The sequence below is a fragment of the Thermobia domestica genome, chromosome 8 (assembly GCF_964235325.1).
Source record: "Thermobia domestica chromosome 8, izTheDome1.hap1.1, whole genome shotgun sequence".
NCBI lineage: Eukaryota > Metazoa > Arthropoda > Insecta > Zygentoma > Lepismatidae > Thermobia > Thermobia domestica.
The window spans coordinates 103,310,523-103,328,769 of NC_137461.1; the positions used below are offsets into that span (position 1 = coordinate 103,310,523).

General features: G+C 36.2%; 1 long non-coding RNA gene across 1 annotated transcript in view; it reads left to right on the top strand.

Moving 5' to 3' along the window:
- LOC145691797 (uncharacterized) overlaps positions 1 to 18,247 on the top strand; it is an 802,568-nt gene that overhangs the window by 274,840 nt on the left and 509,481 nt on the right. Inside the window, exon 2 of the long non-coding RNA XR_014132548.1 lies at positions 9,067 to 9,082. This is a non-coding gene — a long non-coding RNA (uncharacterized LOC145691797). The remainder of the gene's footprint in view (positions 1 to 9,066; positions 9,083 to 18,247) is intronic.

Here is an 18,247-nt window from a genome sequence, read left to right on the forward strand (position 1 = left end):
CACTAGCAGACTGCGCGCAATCGATGCCATCGTTGGAATCCGAATAGTCAGCTTACGTGTCAAATTGGGACCTTGGACCGGAGTCTTCCTGAACCTGACGATGCCGCATGCGCAACCTGAAGATATCAACCGATCAAGGAAATATTTTACACCCGTTGTCACCAGGCCACTGCGAAACTTTTTGGACCCCAGGCGTTTTGCTTGGTGACAAAAAAAATAAAAATAAATTAAAATATCCCATTTTTTTCAAATTTTCTTCCTTTTCGCCAAACTTTAGTGCACATGCGCAACCTGAAGATATTAAACGATCAAGGAAATATTTTACACCCGTTGTCAACAGGCCACTACGCAACTTTTAGGACCCCAGGCGTTTTGCTTGGTGACAAAAAAGAAAAGAAAAGAAATTAAAATATTACATTTTTTCAAATTTTCCTCATTTTCGCCAAACTTCACTGCGCATGCGCAACCTGAAGATATCAACCGATCAAGGAAATATTTTACACCCGTTGTCACCAGGCCACTGCGAAACTTTTTGGACCCCAGGCGTTTTGCTTGGTGACAAAAAAAAATAAAAATAAATTAAAATATCCCATTTTTTTCAAATTTTCTTCCTTTTCGCCAAACTTTAGTGCACATGCGCAACCTGAAGATATTAAACGATCAAGGAAATATTTTACACCCGTTGTCAACAGGCCACTACGCAACTTTTAGGACCCCAGGCGTTTTGCTTGGTGACAAAAAAAGAAAAGAAAAGAAATTAAAATATTACATTTTTTCAAATTTTCCTCATTTTCGCCAAACTTCACTGCGCATGCGCAACCTGAAGATATCAACCGATCAAGGAAATATTTTACACCTGTTGTCACCAGGCCACTGCGCAACGTTTTGGACCCCAGGCGTTTTGTTTGGTGACAAAAAAATAAATAAAAAAATAAATTAAAATATCCTATTTTTTCAAATTTTCCTCATTTTCGCCAAACTTCAGTGCGCATGCGCAACCTGAAGATATCAACCGATCAAGGAAATATTTTACACCCGTTGTCAACAGGCCACTACGCAACTTTTTGGACCCCAGGCGTTTTGCTTGGTGACAAAAAAAATAAATAAAAAAATAAATTAAAATATCCTATTTTTTCAAATTTTCCTCATTTTCGCCAAACTTTAGTGCACATCCGCAGCCTGAAGATATCAACCGATCAAGGAAATATTTTACATCCGTTGTCACCAGGTCACTACGCAACTTTTTGGACCCCAGGCGTTTTGCTTGGTGAAAAAAAGTTTTTTTCACTCCACCCTAATGTATAACTATGGTTATTAAGATTGTGTAGAATATTCCTTTCAGCAAGTATAGAAAAGCAAACAAGCACAATCCTGAGACAAACACAATTATTACATCATCAACCATCATCGAGATGTACCATTGATTAATTAATTAATCATTTGCGCAGTTACCGACGGTACCCCCTCAGAAGAAAGAGGCCCCAATGGCTCACTTTTACACCTTCGCTGAATTCTTAAATTAAGTGGGCGTTATTAGCTCTTAGAGTCTTATGCAAAATTTGGTTTTACAACTAACATTCAACTCTAAAGAGGGTTATTTGTTTGTTTAAGATTAGCGTTCCTTTTCATCACAGAGGAAAAAAAAAAAAAGAAAAAAAAAGCTTGAACCTACAGTCTAAGTTAGAATCCGAACCTCTGTAATTCAATCAATGCTTTTCTACCGAGAATCGATTCTGGACCTCGTGCACCAAACGTGTGTGTACTAGCTGTAACATTAGCGGGGAAGATTCTAAAAAAAGTTATTTTTAAATGTTAACAATAGTTAACTTAAGTTGTACTAATCTCTAGAATAGTTTTTTTCTGTTTGGCTACTGAGACATCATAAAGCTAAATTTAGGCTATAGAGAGACTAGTTTTAACCCTCGAATAAACGTCCGACTTTATTTGTAGGGTTGCCCACGATTTTGTGTTACCTGGACTGACACACGGGCAGAAGAGCAATATACTGTATAAAGGAGTGTTTGGCAAACCATACTCATTAAAGGTTAATAAATTATTTAAACAGTCAGTCTAGCTAGGTTTACATGTGAACGTACATTTTGTTTAACACTTGAAACTAATATACAATGTATTTGAGGAGACGCTAATGATTTATGTTAAATATTTTTAAGAAAAAACATTGTTACGAATCCTACTTCGGTAAATTAAAAAAAAAAAAAAAAAAAACATGATTTACTTACGCGTAAACGTACTGTACAAGCTGTTACACGTTTATGGTCCTCATTTCATTAACCAAAGATAATTTGATTGTTTCGTTTGGAATTCAACGTTCCCTCTTCAGTCAAGAAACCTAATAAGATGCAGACCTAAACCTTGAAGTAGTAACCAAACCACAACGAGCTTCCACCGGGAATCGAAACTTGATCTCTCGCAACGATCTTGTATTATTTTGTACAAGGTGGCGCGGAACCGACTGACATGTTCCAAACTTGATTAATTTCCAGGCGCGTTAGCTCGAAGTGGGTTGTAGCTAGATGATGGAAAGTGGATCATTTCATAAGAACACTGCCTCAGTTACAATAAACCTTCAGCGTAATGTCAGGTAACGATGAAAGTCTGAACAATAGCTGCACTTTAATGACTGACTTAGTTTCGTAATAAGTACGAACAGAGAAAACACATTGTTCAACGCTTCAACGATGTCCATGGTAAATGTTATGGTATTCTTATAAAATAGCATCCTATTCTCTTCCAATCTCTTACCCGTAACCCACTCCAAGCTATTGTGCCTGCGCAATATTTAACTTTGAAATGCGTCAGTCGGCTTCGCGCCACCCTGTATATAACCAGAATTGATATGTTATGCCAATGTACATATTTTATGTCAAATAAATTTGTTACAGAAAGATGTAATAACTCGCATGTGAATCGTATATTTGGAGCTAGAAATGAATTTCTACGATTGGTTCATCGTTTAGCGAAGGAAATAAAAGAAAAATAAAGGACTGACTCACCTAGAAAGTTCAATAGAATACTTATTTTACTTTCTTTTTTCTTCTTTTTACTTCCATAGGTATATGGATATATTATCGTCCCTCCATAAAATCTCTCCCTCGTTCTTTATCACAGAAATTCAGCTGATTTATCTGTGTAAAATCATAGAGAAAGAAACCAGTTTTCTGCGGTATATCTAAAAAAAAAAAAAAAATACTGCAGTACGTAGGTAGATACGTAATAGAAGTTGGGAATAGTAAGGGTCAACTATATGTAGACATATATGAAGCGCCCTTGTGTATATACGAGCGTATGTATATAGCAATGCATGATAAATAATTCAATTTTAATATTTGACTGTTTGCAATAGGGAGCACTCGTTCTGTGGACATAATAAATTGACCAATCTTGTAGTTGGTCAGTTTCTTCCTCTTTTTCTTTCTTCCTAAGTTAAACGAGCCTGCTAAGTGAAATACTCAAAAATCCCATTTTCTATGGAATGGAAAAGGAAAGAAGGGAAAAAAGTAGAAGAAGGAACTGTAAAGAGATGAGATTGAAAGAAAACCTTTAAAAAATAGCTTTCTTTTTCTTTGCCCTTCTCTTTTTTTTTTTACTTGAAATAAAGAATAAAAAGAAAGAAAAAAGACAGTCTTGTGAGAATAGTGAAGATATAAAAAGAACATAACGAGAGGAGATAGGAAATGATGTTGAAGAAATTTCTCTGATTCGGATGTTCTCACTTCTTGGTATGAATTCCATTTTGGAAGATCTATCTATCTATCTTGCTTTTTTTATTCTCTTCATCACTTAGCAGGGTTACCAACCAATGTATAGCACATTTATCATATTTAGCATACGTACTAACTCTTGAAAATTTTGGTAGACTTACTTTGTTTTGGAAAGAATAACTTATTTTTGTTTAATATTGTCTGTTTTTTGAAGTTTAGCATCCCTTTTCAGCACTGTGGCTAAATGAGACATGGACGTACAGTTTAAGGTGAAATTTGTTTAAGAGTCTTCATCACGGCGAAATTAAAATACCGCTAATTTTACAGTAATTATGTGATATCTTCAAATAGATAAAAGATAATCGAAATGTGGAACAAGAGCGCCCTAGACAATATTATTTTACATGGGAAACCGTTATCACGACTCACTTATCTGCTTTCGATTTCGAGCCATTTTGAAAATCGGCATTTATTTTCGCGTTTCTAAACAGCTGAAAACGGAAAGCCACTAGGTGACTTGTGATAACAGTACCTCACGCAAAATAATATTGTCTAGGGCGCTCTTGTTCCACATTTCAATTATCTTTCATCTATTTGAAGATATCACATAATTACTGTAAAATTAGCGGTATTTTAATTTCGCCGGGATGAAGACTTTTAATATTCTCTCACCTATAGGTTCAAACCGGAATCACCGGTGTGGATACTCGGTCGAAAAAGTATAAAAGCTCTTTCAAGACAGGTATCCTGAGTCAGATTTTCCTCATTCACACCAGGGCGAAGGCCGGGATGGTACCTAACATACAACTCTCAGGCCGATTCCTTCCTTCTCCTATCCTTTCTTCTTTCCTTTTCCTCGGATAATGCGCTCAACGAGGAATGTCATCGCTCATAAGTGATGGGCTAACATGGCCATAAATGCCGAAAGCCCAGAAATCTAAATCCTAATCCTAATTAAACCAGAAAATCACATGCACTAAAACTGCAGGTGCTAACAACTGAAAACATATCGACCCTGCCGGGACTTTGACCTCTCCAATCTATCCATAGTCTACAAAAATCCAAGAAACCAGGGACACGAACAAAAAAAGTTTGAGGATTGCATAAAACGCCAATGTTCTTCAATAGGTCTCGAATCCACGATAGATTGCGCCTTCCGATTTCAAGTCGAATGCCCAAAACCAGTCGACTGTTGCCACCGTTCATCACTTGACCACCAACTAAGATAATAAATTGCTTTGAAACAGAGAATAAAAAATGATCCCTTTAGGAATCAGAAATTTTTATTATGAGGGATCCAAAGTTCGGGTGGTTCAATAATGCAAGACATTATGTTCATGTAATATGAAACAGGTGTTGTTCGACAGCCGAAAAAAATGTTAAGTAGTTTTTACGTACTGCCACTTATATTCTCATGGAAAATGATAAAACTAGATTATTTTACCAGAAAAATACTACATATGATGAGTATGTTAAGCAAGTATAGTTTTATCAAGAAAGTGTACAAATGTATGTCAAGTTACGAAGTTTGGGTGGGTTAGGACCCGGTGGACCCCCGACGTAGATGCACCCGTTAGGAGCGTAATTATAGCATTTTCGTTGTGATTTTCAGTAATTCAATGGCTGATACCATATCTTCAGAGGCAGAGGAGACCTGGGTTCGATTCCCGGCAGAGATCATGTGGTTCGGACTTCACGTTAATCAGTAGGTCCCATCTCATATAGCCTTGCTGCTGAAAGGAACGTTAAACTCAAAATCAACTTAACTTAATATCATCAGAAGAAAATTGTTCTAGGTCATCGGATTGTGTTTTGTAATGAGATTTTAACTACAAAATGTTAGAAGTTTTGCATTGAAATTTACAAATAATTTCTATTATCAATTATCCTCAACTAAAATCAATCGAACCCGAGATTTCGCGCATAAAAGACACATGGTTTAGCCACTGGACTAGGGAAATGAGTTGTTGTAAAATATATAACAGAAATACAAGTAATATATACACAGTGGCGTATTTATGATTTTGTTTCGGGGGGCTTTGCTAACTTTCGGGAGGCTTTGCTTGAAAATGTGAAAATTCTGCAAGATATTTCATATACTTTACTATAGTAAGAAAGATTTGGGGGACTTAAGCCCGGAAGCCCCCTAAATACGCCACTGTATATATATATATATATATATATATATATATATATATATATATATATATATATATATATATATATATATATATAATTAAGGAGTTTGGTCTACTAAATCTCCTTTATATATTTATCTTGTCCGTCCGTCCGGAAGACAAAAACTTCCTAAGAAGTACTTGAGCAACCATCACCAAATTTTGGCGAAAATGTAGACGGTCAAAAATTAGGACAGGAAAAAATGAAATGAAATCTTTGAGTTTTACGTCCCACGGTTATGCCGGTTAGGCTAAAGGAGACGGTGATGATGAGATATGAGTGAAATGGTGGAATGAAGAAAGTGGGAGGAAACGGGAGAACCCCGAGAAAACCCACGAGCACGGTGTTTGTCCACCACAAAGTTCACTTGGCGGGGGCTGGGATCGAACCCGGGACCCCAAACACCAGAGGTGAACGCTCTACCACTGAGCCACCGCGCCCCCCAAATTAGGACAGGAGTTCTTTTTTTTGGAGTCGATACTCAAAGCAGAAGAGGTAGAAATTAACCATTTCCGGTTGTAATGTTGATTGTTGTACAGCAGAAACGGAAATAGATAGATTGAAGCGGTCTTCTACAATTAAGTAGGTGTCATAAGAATGTATTTCCTCTGTATCATTAACTCTCTATTAAAATCTGAAGTGATAGAAATCCACAACTTAGGGTTTCAGTAGTGTCTACAAAGAGTAAACACAATAAGAAATAAAGCGAAACTTTTAGTGGAAATTGACTTAGCGTTCAAAGAATAGGCACCACGTTCTCTCTTAAATCTTCATTGAAACGGGACGAGACAGAAATAAACCACTTTCAGTTTTAACATTGATCGTTTATACAGTGAAAACTGTAACAGATAGCGAGAAGCGGTTTTTTTTTTTCATAGTTTGTTACGTGTCCCAAGTAGGTGTTCCATCTTCATTTTATCTATTCAAACGGGAAGTGGCAGAAAATAAGCCACTTCCAGTTTTAACGTTGATTGCTATGGAGTAGAAACAGTAATAGACAAAGGAAAGTGCTTCACTTCCTTAAGTCTATACCATAAAGGTAACCAAGAAAGTTCTGTCGCTTTTTGTGGAGGTCTGTGTTCAATTGGCCCTCACACTGTGAGTTGAATGTGAATGAAGATAGGGCGAGGTCGGTTGTTCCTGTGGCTATATCCAGCATACTACTTGGTTGTAGCAGTTCAGTTACAATGTGAACTTGCGTAAGGGCAGAATGAACATGGACCTCTACAGAGCGTCATAAGGGCGTGTATACTGTACGAGTACAAACTGGGGTCAAACGCAGCTGCAGCGAGGCGAAAGATATGTCAGGCCTTCGGTGAGGATATTGTGACTACGCTGACAGTGCAGCGGTGGTTTAACAAGCTTGAGGACGATGACGAAACATTTAAAGACGCACCACGTGCCGGAAGACCAATACATTACAAAATGAAGAGTTTCAGGCAGCAATTGAGGCAAACAGTGGCCAGACATGTGAGGAACTAGGACTACAATTCAGTGTAGGTGGAAAAACGATTCTTCCATAACCTCTATCAACTTGGGAAGCACTACAAGTTGGAACGATGGGTCTCACATGATTTGACTTCGTGCCAGAAGGCAACGCGAGCAGACATCTATGTTTCCTTGCTATCTCGTCTGAGGAAGGAGCCATTTCTGGACAGAGAGATGAAAAGTGATGAGAATTGGGTCCTGTATGAAGCTCCGTGGCGCCATCATTATTGGTTAGCATGCCATGAATCGGTTCCAAAACAGCCGAAACCAGCACTACACCAGAAGAAAGTCCTCCTAAGTATTAGGTGGACTGGCCACTGCATTGTGCATCGGGAACTGCTACCAGCTGGTCGCGGCATCAATGCAACTGTGCACTGTCAGCAGTTGAGCTGTGTTCAAGAAAAACTCAAAACTCCGGAGTCAGCACTTCTGAATAGCAAAGGGTTCCTCTTGTTAGAAGACAACACTAAGCTTCACGTGGCTAGGATGACCCGGGACACCATTCTACGCCTTGGGTGGGAAACACTATTGCATCCACCAACTCCCCAGACATTGCATCGTCCAAGTATCATTTGTTCCATTCCTTAGAAAATCAGCTTCGAGAACGCTAATTCAAATCCCTAGTAGAGGTGCAACATGTACTTGATACCTTCTTCACTTCACGGCCCACCAAGTTCTATCTCGATGAAATCCATGGCCTTCCAGAACGTTGGCAGAAAGTCGTCGATGCTGATGGGGACTATTTTTGATCTTCCAGGTGACATATCGATGTTCGAATGTGGTGGGTGAAAAAGCGAGAGAACATTCTTCGTTACCTTCATAGATAGAGAGAAGCAGTTTCAAGCAATCAATCAAGCAATACATTTTTTCCATCCTTAAGTGTATAATAAAACCTGAAATTGTATAAATCTACTACAACTTCCGATTTCAATATTGAACTAGGTAGAGCAAAAACGCTTAGAGCGGGAATCGATTTTATGGATTCGATTTAGCATTCTTGGAATAGTTATCATCCTCCTTCTTGATTGCTATTCAAGCCGGAAGTGGTAGAAATCAACCACTTCGTTGATTGTTATAGAGTGAAAATGGTAACAAACAGCGAGAAGCGGTTTTCTGTAATCAATTAAGTGATCGAAGAATATATTCCATATCCACTCTAATCTTTATTCTAAAGCCGGTAATAGTATACATCTACTACTATTTCCAGTTTAAATAATAATTGAGAAAATATCACACCATACGAACCAAATTCCTTCTCGTGATGTACACTCACACTGCTAGTTATTTTATATTAAAAGACGGATGCATTATTACTTGGGAATGAGATAAAAATATATGTTTGGGATATTTAGAAATAGTAGAAACAGAAATTAACGTATATAAGCTTAGTATGAATAGTAGCATTTTGAAATCTCGAAATTCTATTATACGCTTGAGAAAATAAATCATTTTTGCACATTGTACTACACTTTGACGTTCTTTTTTTTCTTTTTTTTTTTAACTAAATATTTAACCACAACTAGCTTTACTTTTAAATAATTAATGTAGTAGTAATAACATTTTTCGATGAGTAAATGTATAATATTATATAAATCCTATTATAATTATTAATAATATAATACAACGTTAGGTATGTAAATTTGAAGTTGTCTTATTTATTTATCAATTGTACTTTCAGATCGGCTACAGTGAAGGTGAGTGCCAAAATATCGACCTATCTTTGAAGCAACAGGTACAGAAAAGCATGCTATTTTTTATAATGTTAGAACTTTGCCCTTTATTCAATTAGGCTGATGTTAGGCTTATGTTATTTCTTGAAGGTTGTGGCCCAATGGGATTTGAATAAGTCAGTTTCACTTGTTTTGTAATTTACGTAATTGAATCCCAAGCCAAAATTTTCTTTAAATTGTAGTATATTTTGTGAGCGTTCTCGAGTCCTCTTGTTATTAAATCATTTTATAGGTAAAAGAAAGTGGTTTTCATCTAATATTCGGCAAAACAAAATCGTTCACATTTTGAGAAAATAGCAATGAAATAAAGAACTATCGAATCTTAGATGTCAAAGGACGTTATTCTTCAAGTTAATCTTAAAATAAGAGAAATTATATCTACAATGAAGTACCAATTTTTCGAAATGTTATGTTTCATAGCTTGTTGACAGATAATATATGTAAACTTTCCTACTTTTTGCTAAATAACTTTATACAATTTTAGAGTCTTTTGAGGAAAAATAATTTATTTTAAAGGTAAAGACGTTTGGATACATTTAACATACAATAATGTGACATCTATCGCAACTTGTAAGGAAAATTTCAGACATTGCGTGTTATACTTATGTACAACTTATTTTCAACCAATGATGATTTCAGAAGATTTTCTGGTGGATAATTTTAATAAACAGGTGAAAGTAGTACAGCGAAAGTACAACTAACCTAGGTTCAGCATGATTGGATAAATGCCCCAAGGGAAATCCGTCCCGTGTTTATCCATTGACCTATGTATGATAGACAACTTTCATAAGAATAGGAAATACATGCTTTGTACTTATATATGAAGAAAAACTTAAAGATGGCGCGTAAGAAAGAAAGGAGGTGTAAAGATTGTGTCTTCAGTTAAAAATGTAGGGTTAAGTTTAGAGTTACTCCTCACGTCTGTGAAGTTGTCCCGCCCACCTAATGAATTTTTCATTTTCTTATCTACATCGTTAGTTTACGTTAGTTTTGCTAAAATTATCGTTAGTTTCGCAAAAATAACGATTTTATTCGAGAAATAAAGTTTCCCGCCAACTGTGAATTAGCCCGCCCATATTGAATTCTCATAAAATTCCAACTCATATCGTTAGTTTATCGTTAGTTTACGTTAGTTTTGCTAAAACTATCGTTAGTTTTGCAGAAATAACGATTTTATTCGAGAAATAAGGGCGGGCTAATTCACAGTTGGCGGGAAACTTTATTTCTTGAATAAAAGCGTTATTTTTGCGAAACTAACGGTACTTTAGCAAAACTAACGTAAACTAACGATATGAGTTGGAATTTTATGAGAATTCAATATGGGCGGGCTTATTCACAGTTGGCGGGAAACTTTATTTCTCGAATAAATACGTTATTTTTGCGAAACTAACGATAGTTTACTAAAACTAACGTAAACTAACGATATGAGTTGGAATTTTATGAGAATACAATATGGGCGGGCTAATTCACAGTTGGCGGGAAACTTTATTTCTTGAATAAAAGCGTTATTTTTGCGAAACTAACGATAGTTTTAGCAAAACTAACATAAACTAACGATAAACTAACGATGTGATAGAAAAAAGTTTTGAAATTCATTTGCGGGTGGGGAACCGTGAAGTTGGCCTGCCCATTTATTTCTCGAATAAAATCGTTATTTTTGCAAAACTAACGATAGTTTTAGTAAAACTAACGTAAACTAACGATAAAGTAACGATGTGAGCTGGAAGTTTATGAGAATTAAATATGGGCGGGCTAATTCACAGTTGGCGGGAAACTTTATTTCTTGAATAAAAGCGTTATTTTGACGAAACTAACGATAATTTTAGCAAAACTAACGTAAACTAACGATAAAATAACGATATGAGTTGGAATTTTATGAGAATTCAATATGGGCGGGCTAATTCATAGTTGGCGGGAAACTTTATTTCTTGAATAAAAGCGTTATTTTTGCGAAACTAACGATAGTTTACTAAAACTAACGTAAACTAACGATAAACTAACGATGTGATAGAAAAAAGTTTTGAAATTCATTTGCGGGTGGGGAACCGTGAAGTTGGCCTGCTCATTTATTTTTCGAATAAAATCGTTATTTTTGCAAAACTAACGATAGTTTTAACAAAACTAACGTAAACTAACGATAAACTAACGATGTGAGTTGGAATTTTATGAGAATTCAATATTGCCGGGCTAATTCACAGTTGGCGGGAAACTTTATTTCTTGAATAAAAGTGTTATTTTTGCGAAACTAACGGTACTTTTAGCAAAACTAACGTAAACTAACGATATGAGTTGGAATTTTATGAGAATTCAATATGGGCGGGCTAATTGACAGTTGGCGGGAAACTTTATTTCTTGAATAAAAGCGTTATTTTTGCGAAACTAGCGATAGTTTTAGCAAAACTAATGTAAACTAACGATAAACTAACGATATGAGTTGGAATTTTATGAGAATTCAATATAGGCGGGCTAATTCATAGTCGGCGGGAAACTATTTCTTGAATAAAATCGTTACTTTTGCGAAACTAACGATAGTTTTAACAAAACTAACGTAAACTAACGATAAACTAACGATATGAGTTGGAATTTTATGAGAATTCAATATGGGCGGGCTAATTTACAGTTGGCGGGAAACTTTATTTCTTGAACAAAATCGTTATTTTTGCGAAACTAACGATAATTTTAGCAAAACTAACGTAAACTAACGAAAACTAACGATGTGATATGAAAAACTTTTGAAATTCGATTGTGGGTGGGGAACCGTGAAGTTAGCCTGCCCATTTATTTGTTGAATAAAAATTTTATTTTTTCAAAACTAACGTTAATTTTAGCAAAACTTACGTAAACTAACGATAAACTAACGATGTAGATAAGAAAAAGAAAAATTCATTAGGTGGGCGGGACAACTTCACAGACGTTTACTCCTCCGCTTTTTATAAAAATCAGGAAAATTTACAGGAGAAATGAGGTAAGAAATGATAATTTGAAGTTTTTATTTGATGTTTAGGAATGTAAGTTCGGCAGGAGAGTTATGTTTAATACGAGAAAAGATATGTGGATGTTAGTACTATTTTCCGGATGCGGAAGCATTGCGGAACGTTTCAGCAGCATGGTAGTTTTAAAAATATGGCGAATATGACGAACAGGTGTAACGGATGCGCAAAAATAATGAAGAAAACCTTTCAAATTTTTGTGATGCAGACTGAGTACTGAAGTTAAGTGAAATGTAACAATTTTTAATATTTTAAGTACTGTTTTTTTGTATGTTGCAAAGTCCAAGGGCACCTTCAGACTGGAGGGGCAATTCTAAACTTAAGCCAAAATGACTACTGACGTTTTCACAGAAAGCATTAATTTTTGGATTTCTCTCGGTACCAGGAACCGTTTACTACGATTAACTTCTCTACGTGTAAGGTAAAAAGTATAGGTCTGAATGTTCATAAATGTGATTTGTGTTTTGATTTATAAATTTCCACAAACAAGTTTATAAGTCGGGGTTTGATTTGTGACTTACGTATTAACGGTCCTGTATAGTTTTGCAAGTCAGATATTCTCTTTTATACTCACAAGTGCCAAAAGTCATGGAATACCTTCCAATAATATGTGAAACTTCCCCGATTACAGCAAAAGAAGCAACTGGATGTAGTAGAAAAGTAATAAGTCACTGATAGTTTCTGGAGGGATGTGTTGTCATGCACGCAGCCTTATTGCCCATCCACAATTCGCTGGTTCTTGGAAGTGGAGGTTGTTGGGCACAAATGGCTCGTACGATGATATCCCACACGTGGTCGATAGGCTTCTTGTCTTGAGATCTAGGAGGCCAAATCATGCGATAAAAGTGGTCAGAATGTTCCTCATACCAGTCTCGTACCACTGACAGTAACATGACCCATTGTCATCCAGGAAATTCTCATTGTTGGAGGAGTACCTAAAGTCCATAAAGACTAACATAGTGATGATCGTAACTGAAGGACCCAAATCATACACTTGTGAAGTAACTGTGTATTGGGTATAAAGTGATGATGAGATAATTGTATAAACTCTAATTTAATTCACTAAATTCGATTATTTTATTAAATTACATTATTAACAAAAGAAACATGAACTTTTGAAAACTTATTGGAAGAAAACTTTGATTAGAATTGTACATTTTTAGACATCTGTTATAAACACATTTTTGTTAATAAACTCGACTAGCTTCCTTATTACCTTTCCGCATACCTTCAAGCATAGCCTGATACTTCCCGATTCTTTGGATGCTTAACACCATCATTTCTTCAGCCGAACAAAACCACGAGGAACACAACAACAAGGGGTATTCGACACACGATTAGGATAGGTGCAGGATCGATGAGAGAGGCGGATCGCACCGTTGGAGAATAACCAGCTCCATAAGTCAAGAGTACCATTCTATCGGTTCATCGCCGCGGATACATCAAGCTTCAGCAGACTAGTAGAATGAAGGTGTAGGAGAATATCATCGTAAAGACGCATTATCGACGCCCCTTGTAGATCAACAGGATAGAGATCCAGGTGTTGACAGTCTCCAGCTTAAATATGACCATCTACTACAATATAATGCTTTCACACAAATATCTTCTTCCATCTGATTTCATTTAACAGCTTTTAAACGATATGCTACTCCACCTCTCTTGCCATGTGAAAATTTTGAGTAGGTCCTCATCTGGGACCCTGCGGAGGACCCTGGGACAAATATTTTTATTTGAATCATTGTACTTTTGAAATGATGGCACACATGTTTTTCTGTTTTGACACCTGTCTCACCGTTTCAAGTTCTTTGGGGTGACCATAGACTTTACAAAGACGTTTTTGTTGACATTTTGACCGGCCGCCATGTTATAAGGGTAATTTTAGGAGTCGAGACTTGTTCCGTTTTCTTTCATTTCCCAACTTTCCAACGATATGCTACTTGATCCCTCTTGCTATTTGAAAATTTTGAGTTGGACCCGGCCTGGGATCCTGCGAATGGCCCTGTGACAACTCTTTTTGCTTTGATACTCTATACTTTTAAAATGATGAAACACGTGTTTTCCTGTTTTGGCATCTGTCTCACCGTTTGCGATTTCTAGAGGTGGAAACGAACTTTCTGGACACCCTATATATTCATATAACTGGCACAGTATATGCATTCGAAAATTTGTTATTACAGTTTCCTAATAGGCGTCATTAGTGCTTTCGATTGGTGTATAAACCATCTTCCACTTCGATATATTATCTCCCTCTCTTCCCTTGTAAGATCTTGTATCTTTCTTTCGAGTTTGTATTATTACAGCAAAACTTAAAGGAAATAGATTCTTTTATTTCTATATTGTTTTAAAATAGTATGTTATTTTAGTTCGCAAAAGGAAAGCAACTTGAAGTTTTAAATAAACGAAATTAAACTTTTATATGAAACCTTTTCAATCTTTCCTTTTTCTATGGACGCCTACATACTCGTATTTCTCTATTTGATTTCTTTTCTGTGAAAATAATAAAATTCAAGATTATTAACAAGAAAAAACAGTATTACTTCTAAAAATGATGAAAACCTATTTTCGAGAATAAAGAATTCTCTTTGTAGTATCGACCATGAGATTCTTTAATCTAAAAAGTATAAAACGAAAAGAAAATACATTTTTATTTTTTTTTAATTTGCAATTTGTGTTTCCATTTCTCTCCTAAACCTGAACCTATTGATTTTTAAAGGCAACGTGTGTTATTGTTAAACGTAATTAGCATTTTCTTTAATCTTTACTGCAAAAATGGAAGCTGAATTTTAAACAAGCAAAGACAAACTATTTTCATTGTATTAGCAATACTTCACTTTCAATTATAAGAATGGATATTTTAAATTTTCTTTTCTTGTTCGGAAATATTGCTTTTGTAGAAGTAAATTAGATAAACACCAGGAGAGATGGCGCACACAAAGATAATAAGAGCTGAGATGATCTCAGGGTGAAATCTGTGACTATCGCAGCAGTATTTTCACGCGAAAACATATTCACGCAATTTATACTGTAAAACTTTGTTTTATATAGAATTTTTGGGTAGATTATTTAATAAAAGGAGCGTTTGGAATTGACTCCCACTACCAGTTTTATTATAAAAGCTTTTATTATAAAAGTATTTTCACAAAATATACTATAAATAGACAAATTAATCTTTTTAATATTAGAGGTTAGTTATAGGTGGTTTTTGACCGTAAGGTCGCAGACAGGGTCTCCAACAGAGCCCCGAAGCAGGCTAAGAGGTGTGGAATTAGGTGCCCAAAGCTCCGAAGCAAGCAGTGGGTAGGTTATATGGCTAATAGAGCCCCGAAGCAGGCTAAGCTAGGAGAAAGGATAGGCGTAGTCCCGAAGCAGACTAGAGGCCCTGGGGTTAGGTTACTCCTAAAGTCCAGAAGCAGACTAGAGGAGGGTCACCAGAAAACTGGTGTCGAGTTGTTTTCGTTTATCCAATTTATAGGTTTTTTTTTTTTGGGTGGCGGTGGCGCTGCTGGTCCGATGTCGTCTTTTGCTTTGTGGGAGGGGTCAGAAGCCGTTGATGGGAGATCCTCTTGCCGAACCACGTGGTGGTGTTTGTAAACACTAATGCGTGTAATTGTTTGTTTACAATATCACATAAGATATTACAATACAATGACCAGTCCAATGACTCAGGATACTACCAAAGAAAATTGCTCAACATTGTTGAATCTTATGAACCAGAATTATGACTCTTTAGTCAAAATGTCTAACATAATATATCGCAATCCCAATATGTTGAGTTGCGGATACTGCCAATACTTAGATCCAATTCCACATGTGTGTTCCCAACACGAAGAGCTGCTTGCTCGAACTGATTAGGATCTAATAAGCTATATATTTGGGAAGAGTTTTCTTCTATCCTACGACTTAAAGAAGGCTGGATATTCTGTTCCGCTATTTTCTTCGATGGTTAAACCTCAGGATCTTCCTCTGCCTACTCCTGAGCCTGCCTCCAATCAGAACACCATGCCAGACACCTCGTTTCGACCTGCTAAACATGATAAGAAACGACCTGTTCCAACTATGCCTCAGCAGGAAACTACTATGTTCACACCGATTATCAAGGATACGACAACTTCTGGACCTTCTCAGAGCTAGCATCATCGCTCACCCTCATCAAAAGTGGAAGAAAGACCGTTTAAGATTCCTAAAAAGACAACTAAACCTAAACCACCGAATTCCCCACCGGTGCCTACTTCCAATAGTTTTGCACCTCTGACAACATCTGAATCGCAGGATCCAAAGGTTGATTCCATAATGGATACCTCTATTGAGACAAATACCAAAGATGAAACTAGTACATCAAGTGCTACTTCTCCATCACCAATCTTTAAATGCAATTCACAGGATGATTATATAAATTTGATCAACTTCTGCAAGGAATATCAGTTACAATATGCAGTGGAACGAGCAAAACAAGATCCTGTTCTAAAGGTTGTTGTTCGACAACTTCCAATAGATACACAAGTTGAAAATATTATGACAGATCTTATAAATAGTGGATACCCTGTCATCTCCGTGCAACAAATGAAGGGGAGAGGGGGCAAAAATGCCTCTTTTTCTCGTAACATTGAAGAAGACCAAAGAAGCCACCCAAATTTATGATCTCTCCTATTTGGAATTCTATAAAATTAAAATTGAAGCTTATCGAGCTAAACCTTACATACAGTGTTACAGATGCCAGAGGCTAGGTCATACCCAGTCGTCCTGTCAAGCCCACCCCAGATGTCTAAAATGTGCAAAGAACCATCTCTCATATCAATGTACTCAGACTCAAGAAGACCATACAGTGAAATGCATCAATTGCGGGGCTAGCTATCCGGCTGCTTTTAGTGGGTGTCCTACCCTCCATAAAGTTATTTCAAGAAGAAGCAACCCAAAACAGCTCCCATAATTCGAAAATTTCCCACCGTTAACTTCAGATGCTTCAGATGATCAGGAATCACTTTTCATTAAAATTCAATGTATATGTCCATTGTTGTGATTTTTAATGAATTTTATTTATTAATATGAATGAATAAATTAATATGAGTGATTAAATGAATTTTAATGAAAAGTGATTCCTGATTGGTAGAGATAACAAATGATGTAATGTTATTTATGATTTCAGTTGGAGTAGTAGTCTGAAGAAGGAAGTGATATACTTCCGAAATTGTAACATTTCTAGTTAATTTATAATAAAGATTATAGACAGCCTTGTAAGAAAATATGTTTAGTTTGTGAATGTTTACTCGTATCCATATTCTAACTCAAGAGCACCTTAAAACATTTTCTCTTTTACACTTGTCTTTTCATAAATTGTATTGAGGGCTCTTATGCGTCTGCCAACAGTGCACAAAGTAAAATCCAAAGTTTGATGTTCTACAACTCAGATGCAAAAGGCAGCACCGACAAGTTTATTCATAAGCAGATGATTTCTGTAGATTGCGTTGCGTACAGAGTATCACTATCTTTGTGATTTTTTTTTTCAGAAAGATAAAAGATGAAACAAGAGGCAGGGATCAAGTTATTTTTCAATAATTTGTAAAAAAAAAATGTTTCATTTGTGAAATAAGCTAATAAGAATATTAAATGTATGTGGTTTGCTTTTGCAAAGTTGGATAACTACACTGAGAAAAATGTAGTCTTCTGACTGGCTGGAGTGAACACTTCTATCCCAACACAGGATTTCTCCTTAAACCACGTTGAGTCATTAGTAGTCCGTATTCTACCCTAGTTAGAGGATGGAACTAATATATATACAGTCTGTGAAGTAGCTAGGTGGCGTATTTTGATTTTTACAATTTTACAGAAGAGCGATTTAAAATGTCCAGTTTGAAGTTATAAAGTGTTACTCAGTGCAATTTCAGAAAGTTATATCTCTATTAATATGATGTAAGCAATTCAGCTATGAAATGTTTATGGTTGACAGAGCAGGTTAAATAAAGATAAATGGTGGTTATAACTCAAAATTGCATTTTCGAACTACGCCAATTTGGCCCTTCTCCGACTATTTGTAAACCGGTATACCGGGTTTTCTAAAAATGGCACCCACGGACAACACGGCGCTATTCTTCAAGTCAAAATAAAGCGAAAATGCTATATAATGGTGTACCCACTGGGGCAT